Source organism: Canis aureus, chromosome 2, assembly GCF_053574225.1.
Source record: "Canis aureus isolate CA01 chromosome 2, VMU_Caureus_v.1.0, whole genome shotgun sequence".
In the NCBI taxonomy this organism is placed as follows: Eukaryota; Metazoa; Chordata; class Mammalia; order Carnivora; family Canidae; genus Canis; species Canis aureus.
Window position 1 is genome coordinate 37,808,308 of NC_135612.1, and position 17,966 is coordinate 37,826,273.

Below are 17,966 nucleotides of genomic sequence, written 5' to 3' on the forward strand. Positions count from 1 at the left end.
TGCTCTCCTAGGTGCCTGGAGGACCTATAGACACAATGGTCTCACTCAGGTTACAGTTTAGGGCTGACATAAGTGAGGAAAAATAAGCTCCAGTCTGTGCTGTGAAAGTAAATAGGTCTGTGAGTTCAGCAATGTTCCACCCCCACCCCACCCGCAGTCTATGGGACTTGGTTTCTTCATTTATAAAATAAAGAAGTAAGACATTCTGGGAGTTGAGCTGACAGAGCTGCAGGCCCCCGTCTCACTCCCATTCCCAACATGAATGATAGATAAACATAAGAGAAGATCAATACATACTTGAGCTTGGCAAGGCAGGAATCAGAAACAAATCCAGAGTAGTTACCCACAAGACGGTGCTGTTACAATAGTCCAGGGGAGGGGTACATCAAGATATGGGCTCCAAGGATAAGAGTCTGATATTCTAACACATTCCAGTGAAGCAAACTGGCCATGCTTTGTGAGAGGTGGAGGACTGGAATGAAGATAACTTCATAAATCTAGAGCTTGGAAAAATCTCCCCTTACGTGTAAAAGAGACCAGTAAACCCCAACCATGACCAAAGGTAATGGAGGCAACATTTTTTCTGCTTTGATTCTGGGAAGGGAGCAAAATAACTGAAACCCAAAAATACATAGTGCTTAGGTATGTGACCAGATCTATACTATCCACATGATGAGGAATTCAAGAATTCCACTGGAATTCACACTTCTATAACTTCACCATGGGACTCAAAAAAATTATGACTTTCACAAAAATTAACTCCAACTATAAAAATGTAAAATATCAAACCCACACAAAAATAAACTACATGCCCTATGAGGCAAAAGTCAATAGTAAGGGAAAGTACACAGGCAGAATAAACAGAAAAGTTAATACGCCACAATTTGAGATAATAGGATGATCTGAAAAAAAAAAACCTATAAAATATGTATGTTTAAAATGCCAAAGTTATTGATCCTAGTGAGTAATACAGCTGCAGTAATAAGCCACAAATCCTATTAGCATAACACTATAAAGTTTATTACTCCCTCATATCATAATCAGAAATTTCCAGTGACTTTCCTAGGTGGCTAAGCTCCTCAAATCTTTCAGAGATACAAGATTCTTTGAACAACTCGATTGACTGTATTCTGGGGACCAGAGAAATGTGCTAATTGAAATTTCTGTTGGAGCTTCAACATTTATCCACCTTGCAAACAAGTGGGAGTATACCAGGGCCAGGCCTGGAAGCTGCTTGTATCATTTCTATCCATATTCCTTTGGCCAGAGCCCAGTCACTTCATCACAGCCTCAAATAAGGGAAGCTGGAAAACGGTCTTATCTGGGCCTGAGAAGAAAAAACAAAGGTAAGCAATGTTAGTAATATGGTATCCAGGAAATAAGGTAGGAATTAAAAGCATAAGGAGAGAACAAAACACAAAGGAATAGAAACAAATAGAAAAGAAAATGTGAGCATCTAGGGGGAAAAAAAAAACATGGTAATTAAAATTAAAACCTATGTTAGAGGAGATTGGCGGACAGCCCCGGTGGCCCAGCGGTTTAGTACCACCTTCGGCCTGGGGTGTGATCCTGGATACTCAGGATCGAGTCCTCCATCGGGCTCCCTGCAAGGAGCCTGCTTCTCCCTCTGCCTGTGTCTCTGCCTCTCTCTGTGTCTGTCATGAATAAATAAATAAAATCTTTAAAAAAAAATAAAGAGAAGATTGGCTAATGATGAAGAGAACATTGGTACACTGGGAGCAAGAGCTGAAAAAGGTACACTGAAAATCACCCAGATAAGAAAGGTTAAGAAATAAGAAGGATAGAATAAGAACTCATCTAATAGAAGTCCTAGAAAATATTGATAAAGAGGATAGGTGAAAAATTATTTAAAGAGAAAATGATAAGAGGTTTAAGCCCTAAAAGAAATGTGACTCTCAAAATGAGGAAGTACAAGAAGCAAGGATCATGTTAAATAAACAAAAGATTCATGACCAGATAGTGAAGCTGGTGAAACTACTGAACAGCAAAACTACAATACAAATTCTTAAAGGAGACAAAAAGCAACAACATATATGCAAATATAAATAATCTCTGACTGTTAATAAGAATAATTTGGAAGGAAAAAGATATAATTGAAGAGGACATTTATAGTCTTTGCAAGATGGCAAATTCAGGAAACAAGCAAAATCTACTGCAAAAATAAGTCCACCTGGCCAAATTATAAAATATATTGGAAATTGAAAAATGCACTTTAAGAAATTTTATCTTGTGGACATTTAAAAAGTATATGCACCCAACAATTAGTGAAAACACATTCCTCTTGAACAGATGAAATATTTACATAAGGTTCCTCCTCTTCATTATTAATTATTATTAATATTATTTTTGTATATTCTCTTACTTTTTCTTACTCTATTTTATTAGTCTTTTTAAATAACCATATTTTAATTTTGTTGGTCTTATGTACTTGATTATGTTTTCATTAATTTCATATCTTTTTAAATATCTTCCTCCCTATAATCTTCTAGTTTATTTCTATTCTAAATTCTCAAATGACTACATCATTAATGTTTAATTTTTTTCTTGTCTAATAGAAAAGCAAACCAAAATACTAAGGCTAGTTAAATACTACAAGAAGAAAGAAATATATGGCAGTACAACTTATAGAATTAGATGCAGAAAACACATTACAATTAGTAAACCAAATCCAAAAAAAAAACATAAAAATTAGTAATCATCAAACAGGATCATCTTAGTCAGCTCAGGCTACCGTAACAAAATAGTCCAGTCTTGGTGGCTAAAACAGCAGAAATGTATTTTCTCGTAGTTCTACGGGCTGGATGTCCAGAATCAAGGAGCTGTTAGGATAGGTTTCTGGTTAAGCAACTTCCTGACTTGCAGATGGTCACCTTTTCACTGTGTCTTCACTTGGCCTTTCCTCTGTACACACACAGGGAGAGAAAGAAATAGATCTGACATTTCTTCCTCTTCTTATAATGACACTAGTTCTATCAGATTAAGGTCCTACCTTTATGATATGACATCAAGTAACCTTAATTATCTTCTTAAAGGCCCTATCTCCAAATACAACCATACCAGATAGGACCTCAACATTTGAATCTGGGAGGACACAGTAAAGTTCATAATAAAGATTTCCACCAGAGTAAAGTGAATATCCCGATAAAGCAAATATTATAAAGATGTATTTATTTGAGATACAGAGAATGCGTGTATGTGTACATAAGCAAGGTGGTGGAGGGGTTGGAGAGGGGCCTAGGAACTGGGAAGTTTATTCCCTGCTGAATGGGGAGCCTTACCCTGAGATCATGACCTGAACCAAACCAAAAGTTGGTGGCTCAACTCACTGAGCTCCAGGCGCCCCCCACCCAAATTAAGCAAATATTATAATAAAGCAAGCCAAATGAATCATTTGATTTCCTAGTGTTTGTAAAAGTTATGTTACACTATACTGTGGTATATTAAGTGTGCAGTAACATTATATCCAAAAAAATCAATGAACACACCTAATTAAAAAAAATGCTTTATTGCTAAAAATTGCTGACCATCATCTGACCTTTCAGCAAGTTGTAGGCTTTTTGCTGGTGGAGGATTTTGTCTCCATGTTTGTGGCTGCTGAGTGATTAGGGTGTTGGTTGGTGAAGTTGGGGTGGCTGTGGCAATTTCTTAAAATCACAATGCAGTTTGCCAGTTTTATTAACTCTTCCTTTCACGAACAATTTCTCCGTAGCATGCAGTGCTGTTTGATTGCATTTTACCCCCAGTAGAACTCTCAAAATTGTAGTCAATCTTCTCAAACCCTGCTGTTGCTCTATCAATTAACTTTATGTGATGTTCTAAATCCTTCGTTGTCATTTTGATAATCTTCACCAGGAGTACATTCCATCTCAAGAAACCACTTTCTTTGCTCATCCATAAATAGCAACTCCCCATCTATTAAAGTTTTATCATGAGATTACAGAAATTCAAATATAATAACAGTTAAAAAGTTCAAAATACTGGGAAAATTACCAAAATGTGTCATAGAAACCCAAAGTATGGAAATGCTGTTGGAAAAATGGTGCTAATGTCCACAATACCCAACTGTGGAAGGAGCCTCAGTGTCCATCGAAAGATGAATGGATAAAGAAGATGTGGTCTATGTATACAATGGAATATTACTCAGCCATTAGAAACGACAAATACCCACCATTTGCTTCGATGTGGATGGAACTGGAGGGTATTATGCTGAGTGAAATAAGTCGATGGGAGAAGGACAAACATTATATGGTCTCATTCATTTGGGGATTATAAAAAAATAGTGAAAGGGAATAAAGGGGAAAGGAGAAAAATGAGTGGGAAATATCAGAGAGGGAGACAGAACATGAGAGACTCCTTACTCTGGGAAACAAACAAGGGGTGGTGGAAAGGGAGGTGGGTGGGTGGTTGGGGTGACTGGGTGATGGGCACTGAGGGGAGCACTTGATGGGATGAGCACTGGATGTTATGCTATATGTTTGCAAATTGAACTCCAAAAAAAAAGAAAAAGAAAAAAAAACAGAAAAATGGTGCTAATAAACTTGTACAATATAGAGTTGCTACAAACCTTCAATTGGGGGAAAAAACAATATCTGAAAAACAATAAAGCAAAGCACAATAACATGAGATATTCTTGTACTCATTACTACATTTACAGGTGAACAATGTTGATATATCAACATTTATTGAATAAAATTCAATACCTGTTCAGGATTAAAAAATTGTTGTGCCCAAGATTGTGAATCCGAGAAAACCACCAAGGAGCCAACACCGATGCAAGTACATGAGGGTTTATTAACAAGCTCGAGCTTGGGTCCAAGTATACCCGACACAGCAGAGCAGGGACTTGGACCCCGAGGTGAGTTACAGCTGGGTTTTTATGGGCTGGTCTAGGGGTAAGGTGGGGTTTTTCAGTAAGGGTAGGGGTGTGAGAATCTCCAGTAAAGAGGTCTCACAAGCTCTTGCTTCCTTATTCCGATAAGGGCGTGCTTTGTTTTTTTTTTTTTTTTCTGTAGCCGGGGTAAGGTAGAGTTCAGTACCTGGTCACAGTGGCCTGAGATGGCTACCAAAGCTACAATGGCTGTACTTGTGCCAATATTAAACTTGAATGGCTCTAATTTTCTCAGCCTCCACAAAAATCACCAGCCTAGGATTGAAGGAAACTATCTTAATCTAATTAAGTGCATCTTCTAAAAGCCTACAGCAAATATCATGTCTTTGTTTTTGTGTTTGAATAAACTTTTATGTTTAGAAAAGCTTTGGTTTTTCAAAAAAAATTGTAGAGATAGTACAGAGAATTTTCACACTCAATGAGAATAGACACTATTGTAAACGCCTAACATGTATGATACGTTCTTCCAACTAATGAAAGAATACTGACATGTTATTGTTAACTAAAGACCATAGTTTAAAGATTCAGATTTTCTTAGTTTTTACCTACTGTCTTCCTGTTCCAGGATCTCATGTGAGATACCACATCACATTTAGATATCATGTCTCCTTGAGCTCTTTTTGGCCATGATAGTTTTCCAGTCATGTTTGGTTTTTGCTGAGCTTGATAGTTTTGAAGAATACTGGTTAAGTATTTTGCAAAATGTCTCTCAGTTGGGGTTTGTTGGTATTTTTATTGTGATTACACTGAGGTTGTAGATTTGGGGAGGAAGACTCCAAAGATAAAGTGCCATTCTCATCAGGTCATTTCAATGATACCCACTACCAACATGACTTATCACTGTTGATGTTGGTCTTCATCACCTGGGTTGACATGATGTTTCTTACATTTCTCTACTGTGAAGTTACTGTTTTTTGCTTCCCAGTCTACACTGTGCTCTGTGGAAGGATGTTAGTATTCACAGTCCATGTATAAGGAGTGGAAAGTTATGATCAACCTCTTTAAAGTATTCTTATAAATTTTAAATACTCCTTAAAATATTTACATAAATTACTTGAAATCCTTCTACATGAGAGATTTATCTCTCCTCCCTCACATGTTTATTTATTCAATCATTTATTTATATCAGTGTACCACATGATATTTATTTTATACCTTGGGTTATAATCCAGTACGACTTTATTTTTTTACTCAAAGTGTTTCAGTTTTGATCATTAGGAAGGAGTTCTTTCTGTTGATTCCCGTGTCCCTCTCATACACTCCCTTGTGGGCTTTTGTTTTTGCTTTTTTTTTTTTTTTTTGAGTGCTCTCATATTTGCTAATACTATGTGATGGTTCAGACACATAATGTTTTTGGCTCCAGTTCTAGAATCAGCTATTTCTCCAAGGATCCCTATATCCTTTTGATTAAAAATGGCATTAGAAATGAAGATTTGAGCACTAGATGTGCTTGCTGCTGCTGGGTGAGGTTGCTTCTAGGCCTTGTGAAGCTTTTGGAAGGAGATATATGTTTGTCTAATCCATGTATACACAAATACCTATCTATAGCTATTGTAAGCCACACATAAGTTCACACTAACATCTGCAATTCTAACCTAATACTACATGGACCATTCTAGCCTCCTCCCCATTGTCTATGGGTAACCTCCAACTCCATCAATGAGAAGTGACTCCCCATTGCCATCTACTTACTTGCTGGTTGAATTCCAGTACACATGCACAAAGGTTTCAGATTTGTGCATTATCGATGGGAATGTGGTGCATATATGGTCCTTTTTGCCTTTTGTCTAAAAGTCTTCACTCATTTCCAAAGTTGCTTAGCTCAGTACTTTTCCTTCAACTTCTTAGTGAGGATATTTCAAGTATTCTTAATACCATTGGACATTTTTGTCATAGTCAACATTCCATCATGGAATCTCCTGATTATGTGATAATCTCCTAAATGATTTTTTAAAAAATTTGCGTCAATTGAGGCTCATTCAATTTGCATAGAGTTATATGGATTTTGAAAAAAAAAATGCATATTATCATGACTTTAACATTAAGATATGCAGAAAAATTTCTCTGTCCTATAAACTGCTCCTCCAAGACTCACTTATTAATATCTCATCCCTTCCCAAATCCTGGCAACAACTGATCCATTGATCATCCTTATAGTTTTACATTTTCCACAATGTCATATAAATGGACTCATAACATGTATGTAACTTTTTAAGACTGGTTTCTTTCATTTAGCAGTATACATTTAAGATTCATCCATGCTTTTACATGGCTTGGTAGCTTATTTCTTTTTATTGCTGAATACTATTTTATTATATGAGTGAAACATAGTTTTCTTACCCATTCACCTACTGAAGGACATTTTGGATGCTTCTAGTTTGAGGAAATTTGGAATAAAGTTATAATTAACACTCAATTCCAGATTTTCATGTATGTGTGGACATGAGATTTCAAATCATTAGATAAATACCTAGAAGGTTAATGAGTATCATATGATCAGACTATGTTTAGTGTATTAGTTTTCTACAGGTACCATAACAAAGAATTACAAAGTAAGGGGCTTAAACAACAAATATTTACTGTGTCACAATTACGGAGTCTACAAATCATTGTTACGGTGTTGCATGGGTGGTTTCTTCTGAAAGCTGTGAGGTAGAGTCTACTGCATATTTCTCTCCTATATTCTGATAGTTTGCTGGTAATTTTTGGCATTCCTTGGCATGTAGAAGCATGACCTGATCTTTTCTTCTATCTCTGCATGGTACTCTGTGTGTGTGCGTGTATGTCTCCAAATCACCTTTTTTTTTTAAGATTTATTACTTTTTTTCAAAGATTTTATTTATTTATTTATGACAGACACAGCGAGGGAGAGAGAGAGAGAGAGAGAGAGAGAGAGAGAGGGAGGCAGAGACACAGGCAGAGGGAGAAGCAGGCTCCATGCAGGGAGCCCTACATGGGACTCGAGCCCGGATCTCCCGGATGACACCCCCCAGCTGAAGGCGGCGCTAAACCGCTGAGCCACCAGGATTGCCCCCAAATCACCTTTTTATAAGGATACTGGTCATATTAGATCAGGGGCCCATACTACTCCGGTATAACAGTATAATCAAATCTGTAATGACACTATTTTCAAAGAGTATTCGTATTCTGAAGTACTGGGATTTAGAACCTCAACATATTCAGGGGCAACGGTGAGGACAAAATCCATAACATTTAGGATTTTTGTATAAATCAGCAAATTATCTTCCCAAGTGGCCATACCATTTTACATTTCCATCAGAAATTAGAAAAGTCCTGGTTGCATTATATTCTTGCCAGCAGTTGGTATTACTAGTTTTTGGTTTTGTTTTGATAATGCTGTTGTTATTTGTAATTCTGCCATTCTAATAGATATGTAGTTGTAACTCATTGTTTTTGTCTTTCTCTAATGACAAATTATGTTGAGCCTCTTTTCATATAATTATTTGCCATCTATATATCTTCTTTGATGAGGTGTCTCTTTAGGTCTTTTTCCCATTTTGAAATTCTTGTCATTTGTTCTCTTATTGTTGAGTTTTAAGTAGTCTTTGTATATTGTAGGTAAATGTCCTTTATCAGATATGTGGTTAGTAAATGTTTTCTGCCTATTGATGAATTATCTTTTCATTCTCTTAACAATGTTTTTGCAGGGCAAAAGTTTTAAATTTTAAAACATGCAAATTGTCGTTTTTTTCTTTAATGGATTTGCTTTTGGTGTTTTATGTAAAAACTCATCAAATCCAAGGTCACATGGATTTTTTTCCCTACAGCCCTACAGTTTCATAGTTTTACAGTTTTCTCCTATAGCTTCCTAGGATTTTTAAAAATATTTTATTTATTTATTCATGAGAGAGACAGAGAGAGACACAGAGACATAGGCAGAGGGAGAAGTAGGTTCCCTGTGAGGAGCCTGATGTGGGACCTCCTGGGACCCCAGGATCATGCCCTGAGCGAATGGCAGATGCTCAACCACCCAGGTGCCCCACTTACTGGGATTTTTTATCTGAATTATGTTGAATCTATAGATCAAATTGGGAAGAACTGGCATATTAAAAATAGTAATTCTTTTAATTCATGAGCATGGAATATTCCATTTATTTATATCTTCCTTGAATAAAGATACTTTTATTTTGCCCTTTCCCATCTGTATACAATTTATTTATTTTTCTTGTCTTCCAGGATGATAATGAATAGCACTCGTGAAAGAGAGGACATCTTTGCCTTTATTCCAATCTTAGAGGGAAAGAGTTTGGTTTTAACCATCAAATATTGTTGTAGGTTATTTTCCATATATTCACTTGAGTTGAGTAAAGCCATTCTCTTTCACTCCTGGTTGTTATTATTTTGCTGTGGTTTTGTTTTTGAGAGCTGTACTATGAATTGATATCTAATTTCATTAAACACTCTTACTGCTCCTAATGATATGATATATTTTTAAAACTTAATTTTTTGTTTAATGTTCAAACAATGAAGATATTCTTAAAATCAGGAACAGTATAAAGTTGCTCACTATTATCATTTCTATTCAATATTACTTGAAATATCTCCATACAATTCTATACATCTCAACAAGCATGTAAAAAATGTTTTTTCAGTAGCTTATTCATAATACCAGCACCCTATTATCTAGAAGTCAATCAATCAAAAGATTTCCTAATTTTTATTTTGAGAATATTTTAAGACATTGTTTAGTTTCAACTTAGTTAATAAATGGAAAGATGATGGGTTTATAGCTAGGGAGATTTACTATATTAAAGATGTCAATGGTCTCCAAATTAGACTATACATTTAATATTATCGGTCAAAATCCTGAAATATTACTTTGTGAAGATTTACCAGCCAATCCTAAAGTTCATATTCCAAGAGTAAAAGAACAAGAAAGTTCCATTTTCTGTAATGGCAGAATTGATAATTCTGAAAACCTCATTGAAAACAATTAGAGTATTAGTCAAAATGTACTTTAAAATTCTGTTTGGCACTATGCTTAAAGAAAGACGCCAGACACTAGAGTATGTGTACTATATGATTCCATTTTTATAAAGTTCTAGAAAAGATGAAGGTAATCTATAGGGAGAAAACAGATTAGTATTGCTTGGGACCAGAGACAAGGGGTTGTTGAGTGCAGAAAACATGCAGGAAGTTTTTATTATGATAATAATGTTTCATATCTTGATTATGATGATTGCTATACAAGTATATACTAGTATATTATAAGTAATCAAACTATGCAGTATCTTATATGTAGATTATCCCTCAATAGTTTTTTTTAAAAACCTATTTGAAAGTATCAGAGGGTTAACAAGACAGTAAACAAGATAGTACCCACTAAAGACAAGGGTCTTGGGAAAGGAAGAGATACAGTAAAGTTTTTGGAGAAACTATTCCTGAGTTGCCATTTGCCACCTCCAGAGAAGGAAGCCAAAAGAGGATGAACTGACAGCCTCATAGAAGCTAGAAAGACAAGGACTGATAGAGGGCCAAAGAGGAGACGAGAGCTAGTAAATTTCTTTTGCTTGGCATTAGTAACTGCATTGGCTATGTCACATACATAAGTGTGAATCAGAAGTAGACAAGACCTGGGGACACCTGGGTGGCTTAGGGGTTGAGCATCTCCCTTTGGCTCAGGTTGTGATCCTGGGGTTCTAGGATCCAGTCCCATATCAAGCTCCCCACAGGGAGCCTACTTCTCCCTCTGCTTATGTCTCTGCCTCTCTTGTGTCTCTCATGAATAAATAAATAAAATCAAGGAAGAAGAAGAAGAAGAAGAAGAAGAAGAAGAAGAAGAAGAAGAAGAAGAAGAAGAAGAAGAAGGGGGAGGAGAAGGGGAGGAGGAGGAGGAGGAGGAGGAGGAGGAGGAGGAGGAGGAGGAGGAGGAGACGACAAGAACTTTCTGGGGATGCAGTTCAGCTTTAAGCCATATCAGTCCTGGGAATTAGCCAAAAGTGAGACCAGATTGCACTCCCAGCTACTTGGTTAAAGTAAATATGAACCTTCTATGGTGGGAGATATTATTGTAAGCCTCAAATTATTTTTATTTATTTTTATTTTTTTCAAATTATTTTTAGTAACAATTTTGCAAACACAACATCCAACACATGATAAATAATAACCCAGCAACCAAAGTCATCAAAAACATGGAAAGTCTGAGAAACTTACACATACTAGAAGAGTCTAAGGAAACATAGTAACTAAATGCAACTTGATATTTTAGATGGGCTCCTAAAAAAGAAAAAGAATAGTAGTGCAAAACTGTTGATACAGAAATAGAATGTAGAATTGGTTATATGCCAATGTTGGCTCATTTTGTCACAAATGTACCATACTAAAAGAAGACATTAACAATAGGAAAATGGCGAGGGATATAAAGGAACTTTCTACACTGGATTAGCAACTTTTCTGTCAATTTAAAACCACTTAAACTAAAACATTTACAAAAAATTTCACATGAAGAGACAAGACCAGTTAAAAAGAAACAGGAGCAATGACTACTCAATAGAAATAGATAAATGGTCTCAAGAAATTGAAGTTAACAGTAATAGCCTTTAAAATGACTATATATATTATTAAAGACAGACAGACACAGGGAGAGAGATAGAGTGAATCTCAAGCAAGCTCTGTGCCAGCACAGAGCCCAATGCGGGGCTCAATCTTACCACCCTAAGATCATGACCTGAGCCAAAATCAAGAGTCAGGCACTTAACCTACTGAGCCACGCAAGTGCCCCCAAAATGACTATAGTGAATGTGTTCAAAGGAGATTAAAAACAATAGTGGGATGTTGGCAAAAAGTATACACTTTTTAAAACGTTTTTATTTATTCATGAGAGACACTGAGAGAAGAGAAAGAAAGAGACAGAGACACAGGCATAGGGCGAAGCATCCAGGGACCCCGATGTGAGACCCAATGTGGGACTCAATCCCAGAACTCCAGGATCACCCCCAGAGCCAGAGGCAGGCACTAAACCCCTGAGCCACCCAGGGATCCCCAAATAAACACTTAAAAAAACAGACAAAAGACTAAAGCTAAAAAATTTTTAAACATTTAAGCTCAAAACTTAAATTAATGAATTCAATGGATGAGGCTTCTTCCTTTATCTTTGACATGTAAAGAGGTTGGTAGTCACATTCCTGTCCCTCCCTATAAGCAAGAGAATACAAGCAAACTGCCAAATCAAAATCTGGAGTCATGCATAGCCAGAGAGAAACTTGCTTGCTTTAAAACAGAAGCTGCTAGACACCCTAAACTAGTAGGATCACTGACCTATCCAGCAGTTTACTCAGTTTCTGGAGGCTGAATGAGGACTAACTTGAGAACAAGAAATTCCTGGGTCACATTCATAGAAATATCCCCATACACTTATCGACTCTTTCCCTCAAAGAACCACAACAGGTTCCCAAAGTGAAGATATAAGAAAAATTCCCTTGTAGTCATGGAAAAAGAAAGTCATTGATAATCTCTTCTCCCTAACAAAGACTGACTTCCCAGGGGAAACCTCATTCCAGCAACAGCAAGGAAAGTCCAATCCACTCTAATCTACCAAAAAAAAAAAAAAAAAAAAAAAAAAAAAAGTCCACAAGGGACACAATTTCACCAAAATAGATTGGAAATGCTGCAACCTTGAAAGAAAGTAGGGGATAGAGATGAAATACAGATATAAATCTTGGGAAGGCCACACTCCAACACAGAAAAAATACTTGAGGGATATATCTGAGATCTTTCCTAAATTGATGACAGATGACAAACCACAGACCTAGAAATCTCAGAGAACCTAAGTGAGACAAATACAATAAATAAATAACAACTGGACAAATTGTATTTAAACTACAGAAAACTGAAGGCAAAGAAAATCTTGGAGATTCTTTTTATATAATTTTATTTTTTATTGGTGTTCAATTTCACAACATACAGAATAACACACAGTGCTCATCCCATCAAGTGCCCCCCTCAGTGACCACCACCCAGTCACTCTCACCCCCAGCCATGTCCCCTTACACCCCCCACCCAGTTCATTTCCCAGAGTTAGGAGTCTCTCAAGTTCTGTCTCCCTTTTTGATATTTCCCACTCATTTTTTTCTCCTTTCCCCTTTATTCCCTGTCACTATTTTTTATATTCCCCAAATGAATGAGACCATAAAATGTTTGTCCTTCTCCGATTGACTTATTACACTCAGCATAATACCGTCCAGTTCCATCCACGTCAAAGCAAATGATGGGTATTTGTCGTTTCTAATGGCTGAGTAATATTCCATTGTATACATAGACCACATCTTCTTTATCCATTCATCTTTCGATGGATACCGAGGGTCCTTCCACAGTTTGGCTATCATGGACATTGCTGCTATAAACATCAGGATGCAGGTGTCCCGGTGTTTCATTGCATCTGTATCTTTGGGGTAAATCCCCAGCAGTGCAATTGCTGGGTCATACGGCAGGTCTATTTTTAACTCTTTGAGGAACCTCCACACAGTTTTCCAGAGTGGCTGCCCCAGTTCACATTCCCACCAATAGTGTAAGAGTGTTCCCTTTTCTGCGCATCCTCTCCAACATTTGTGGTTTCCTGCCTTGTTAATGTTCCCCATTCTCACTGGTGTGAGGTGGTATCTAATTGTGGTTTTGATTTGTATTTCCCTGATGGCAAGTGATGCAGAGCATTTTCTCATGTGCGTGTTGGCCATGTCTATGTCTTCCTCTGTGAGATTTCTGTTCATGTCTTTTGCCCATTTCATGATTCAATTGTTTGTTTCTTTGCTGCTGAATTTAGTAAGTTCTTTATAGATCTTGGGTACTAGCCCTTTATCTGATACGTCCTTTCCAAATATCTTCTCCCATTCTGTAGGTTGCTTTTAGTTTTGTTGACTGTATCCTTTGCTGTGCAAAAGCTTCTTATCTTGATGAAGTCCCAATAGTTCATTTTTGCTTTTATTTCTCTTGCCTTCGTGGATTCATCTTGCAAGAAATTACTGTGGCCGAGTTCAAAACGGGTGTTGCCTGTGTTCTCCTTTAGGATTTTGGTGGAATCTTGTCTCCACATTTAGATATTTCATCCATTTTGAGTTTATCTTTGTGTATAGTGAAAGAGAGTGATCTAGTTTCATTCTTCTGCATGTGGATGTCCAATTTTGCCAGCACCATTTACTGAAGAGACTTTTTTCCACTGCGTAGTCTTTCCTCCTTTGTCGAATATTAGTTGACCATAAAGTTGAGGGTCCACTTCTGGGTTCTCTATTCTGTTCCATTGATCTATGTGTCTGTTTTTGTGCCAGTACCACACTGTCTTGATGACCACAGCTTTGTAGTACAACCTGAAATCTGGCATTGTGATGCCCCCAGATATGGTTTTCTCTTTTAATATTCCCCTGGCTGTTCGGGGTCTTTTCTGATTGCACACAGATCTTAAAATAATTTGTTCAAACTCTCTGAAGAAAGTCCATGGTATTTTGATAGGGATTGCATTAAACGTGTAGATTACCCTGGGTAACATTGACATTTGCACAATATTAATTCTTCCAATCCATGAGCATGTGATATTTTTCCATCTCTTTGTCTCTTCCTCAATTTCTTTCAGAAGTGTTCTACAGTTTTTAGGGTATAGATCCTTTACCTCTTTGGTTAGGTTTATTCCTAGGTATCTTAAGCTTTTGGGTGCAATTGTAAATGGGATTGACTCTTTAATTTCTCTTTCTTCAGTCTCATTTTTAGTTTATAGAAATGCCACTGACTTCTGGGCATTGATTTTGTATCCTAACACACTGCCATATTGCTGTATGAGTTCTAGCAATCTTGGGGTGGAGGCTTTTGGGTTTTCTGTGTACATTCTCATGTCATCTGCAAAGAAGGAGAGTTTGACTTCTTCTTTGCCAATTTGAATACCTTTTATTTCTTTTTGTTGTCTGATTGCTGAGGCTAGGACTTCTAGTACTATGTTGAATAGCAGTGGTGAGAGTGGACATCCCTGTCTGGTTCCTGATCTTAGGGGAAAGGCTCCCAGTGCTTCCCCATGAGAATGATATTTGCTGTGGGCTTTTCATAGATTGCTTTTAAGATATCGAGGAATGTTCCCTCTATCCCAAAACTCTGAAGAGTTTTGGTCAGGAATGGATGCTGTATTTTGTCAAATGCTTTCTCTGCATCTATTGAGAGGATCATATGGTTCTTGCTTTTTATCTTGCTGATATGATCAATCACATTGATTATTTTACGAGTGTTGAACCAGCCTTGCATCCTGGGGATAAATCCTACTTGGTCATGGTGAATAATCTTCTTAACGTATTGTTGTACCCTATAGGCTAGTATTTTATTGAGAATTTTTGCATCCATGTTCATCAGGGATATTGGTCTATAATTCTCCTTTTTGTTAGGGTCTTTGTCTGGTTTCGGAATTAAGGTGATGCTGGGTTCATAGAACGAGTTTGGAAGTATTGCATCTCTTTTTATCTTTCCAAACAGCTTTAGTAGAATAGGTATGGTTTCTTTTTTAAACGTTTGATAGAATTACCCTGGGAAACCATCTGGCCCTGTACTTTTGTGTCTTGGGAGGTTTTTGGTGACTGGTTTAATTTCCTTGCTGGTTGTTGGCCTGTTCAGGTTTTCTATTTCTTCCTGTTCCAGTTTTGGTAGTTTGCAGTTTTCCAGAAATGAGTCCATTTCTTCTAGATTGCCTAATTTATTGGTGTATAGCTGCTCATAATATGTTTTTAAAATTGTTTGTATTTCCTTGGTGTTGGTAGTGATCTCTCCTTTCTCATTCATGATTTTAGTAATTTGAGTCTTCTCTCCTCTTTTTAATAAGGCTGGCTTATCTATCTTATTAATTCTTTCAAAGAACCAAGTCCTGCTTTTGTTGATCTGTTCCACAGTTCTTCTGGGCTCTATGTCATTGAGTTCTGCCCGAATCTTTATTAACTCTCTTCTTTGACTGGGTGAAGGTTTTATTTGCCCTTCCTTCTCCAGCTCCTTTAGGTGCAAGGTTAGCTTTTGTATTTGAGTTCTTTCCAGTTTTTGGATGGATGCTTGCATTACGATGTATTTCCCCAGCAGGACTGCTTTTGCTGTATCCCAAAGATTTTGAATGGTTGTATCTTCATTCTCATTAGTTTCCATGAATCTTTTTAATTCTTCCTTAATTTCCTTGTTGACCCTTTCATCTTTTAGCAGGATGGTCCTTAACCTCCACGTGTTTGAAATCCTTCCAAACTTCTTCTTGTGCTTTAGTTCTAATTTCAAAGCATTATGGTCTGAGAGTAAGCAGGGGACGATCCCAATCTTTTGGTATTGGTTCAGACCTGATTTGTGACCCAGTATGTGGTCTATTCTGGAGAAAGTTCCATGTGCACTTGAGAAGAATGTATTCAGTTGCATTTGGATGTAAAGTCCCATAGATATCTGTGAAATCTATCTGGTCTAGTGTATCATTTAAAGCTCTTGTTTCTATGGGGATGTTGTGCTTAGTAGACCTATTGAGTGTAGAAAGTGCTAGATTGAAGTCACCAAGTATAAGTGTATTATTATCTAAGTATGTCTTAACTTTGATTATTAATTGATTGATATACTTGGCAACTCCCACATTCGGGGCATATATATTGATGATTGTTAAGTCCTCTACTTGGATAGATCCTTTAAGTAAGACATAATGTTCCTCTTTATCTCTGACTACAGTCTTCGGGATAAAGTTTAGTTTATCTGATATAAGGATGGCTACCCCTGCTTTCTTTTGGGGACCATTTGAATGGTAAATGGTTCTCCAACCTTTTATTTTCAGGCTATAGGTGTCCTTATGTCTAAAATGAGTCTCTTGTAGACAGCAAATAGATGGGTCCTGCTTTCTTATCCAGTCTGAAACCCTGTGCCTTTTGATGGGGTCATTAAGCCCATTCACATTGAGAGTTACTATTGAAAGTTATGAGCTTAGTATCACCATGATACCTATTCAGTCCCTGTTTTTGTGGATTGTTAAAGAGGAATTTTAAGAGTCCCCCTTAAAATTTCTTGCAGACCTGGTTTGGAGGGCACATATTCTTTCAGTTCCTGCCTATATCGGAAGCTCTTTATCTCTCCTTCTATTCTGAATCAGAGCTTTGCTTGGTAAAGTATTTTTGGCTGCATGTTCTCATTTAGGACCCTGAATATATCCTGCCAGCCCTTTCTGCCCTCCAGGTGTCTGTGGAGAGGTCTGCTATTAATCTAATATTTTTCCTCATAGAAGTTAGATATTTCTTGTCTCTTGCTGCTTTAAGGATCTTCTCTTTGTCTTTGGAATTTGCAAGCTTCACTATTAAATGTCGAGGTGTTGAGCGGTTTTTATTGATTTTAGGGGGAGATCTCTGTATTTCCTGGATCTGAATGCCTGTTTCCCTTCCCAGATTAGGAAAGTTTTCAGCTGATTTGTTCAAATACATATTCTGGCCCTCTGTCCCTTTCGACGCCCTCGGGAACCCCAGTTAAATGTAGATCTTTCTTTCTCAGACTGTCATTATTTTCCTTAATCTATCCTCATGATCTTTTAATTGTTTTTCTCTTTTTTCCTCAGTTTCCCTCTTTGCCATCAACTTGTCTTCTATGTCACTCACTCATTCTTCTACCTCGTTAACCCTCCTTGCTAGGACCTCTAGTTTGGATTGCAATTTATTTAATTGATTTTTAATTTCTGCCTGATTAGATCTAAATTTTGCAGTCATGAAGTCTCTTGAGTCCCTTATGCTTTTTTCTAGAGCCACCAGTAGCTTTATAATAGTGCTTCTGAATTGGCTTTCTGACATTGAATTGTAATCCAAATTTTGTAACTCTGTGGGAGAGAGGACTGTTTCTGATTCTTTCTTTTGAGGTGAGGTTTTCCTTCTTGTCATTTTTCTCAGTGCAGAGTGGCCCAAAACAAGTTGTATTGGGAAAAGGAGAAAAAGAGAGAAGAGAAAGAAGAAAAGAAAAAGAAGAAAGAAAAAGAAAAAAGGGGGAAAAAGAGAAAAAAAGAGAAGAAAAGAAAAAAGAAAAAAAGGGTGTGTGTGAAGCAAACAGAAATCAAAAAACAAGAGGGAGTACCCTCTGA

The 17,966-nt window shown here is 37.0% G+C and overlaps 1 long non-coding RNA gene across 5 annotated transcripts in view; it reads right to left on the minus strand.

Annotated features, from left to right (window-relative positions):
* Positions 1-17,966, minus strand: part of LOC144296017 (uncharacterized) — a 176,637-nt gene continuing 158,671 nt past the window's right edge. For 4 of the 5 annotated variants that reach the window (XR_013363170.1, XR_013363168.1, XR_013363162.1 and 1 more), the window contains 2 exons: positions 2,753-2,922; positions 1-1,327 (listed from right to left, as the gene is read on the minus strand). This is a non-coding gene — a long non-coding RNA (uncharacterized LOC144296017). The remainder of the gene's footprint in view (positions 1,328-2,752; positions 2,923-17,966) is intronic. The other variant, XR_013363172.1, reaches the window with a different exon arrangement.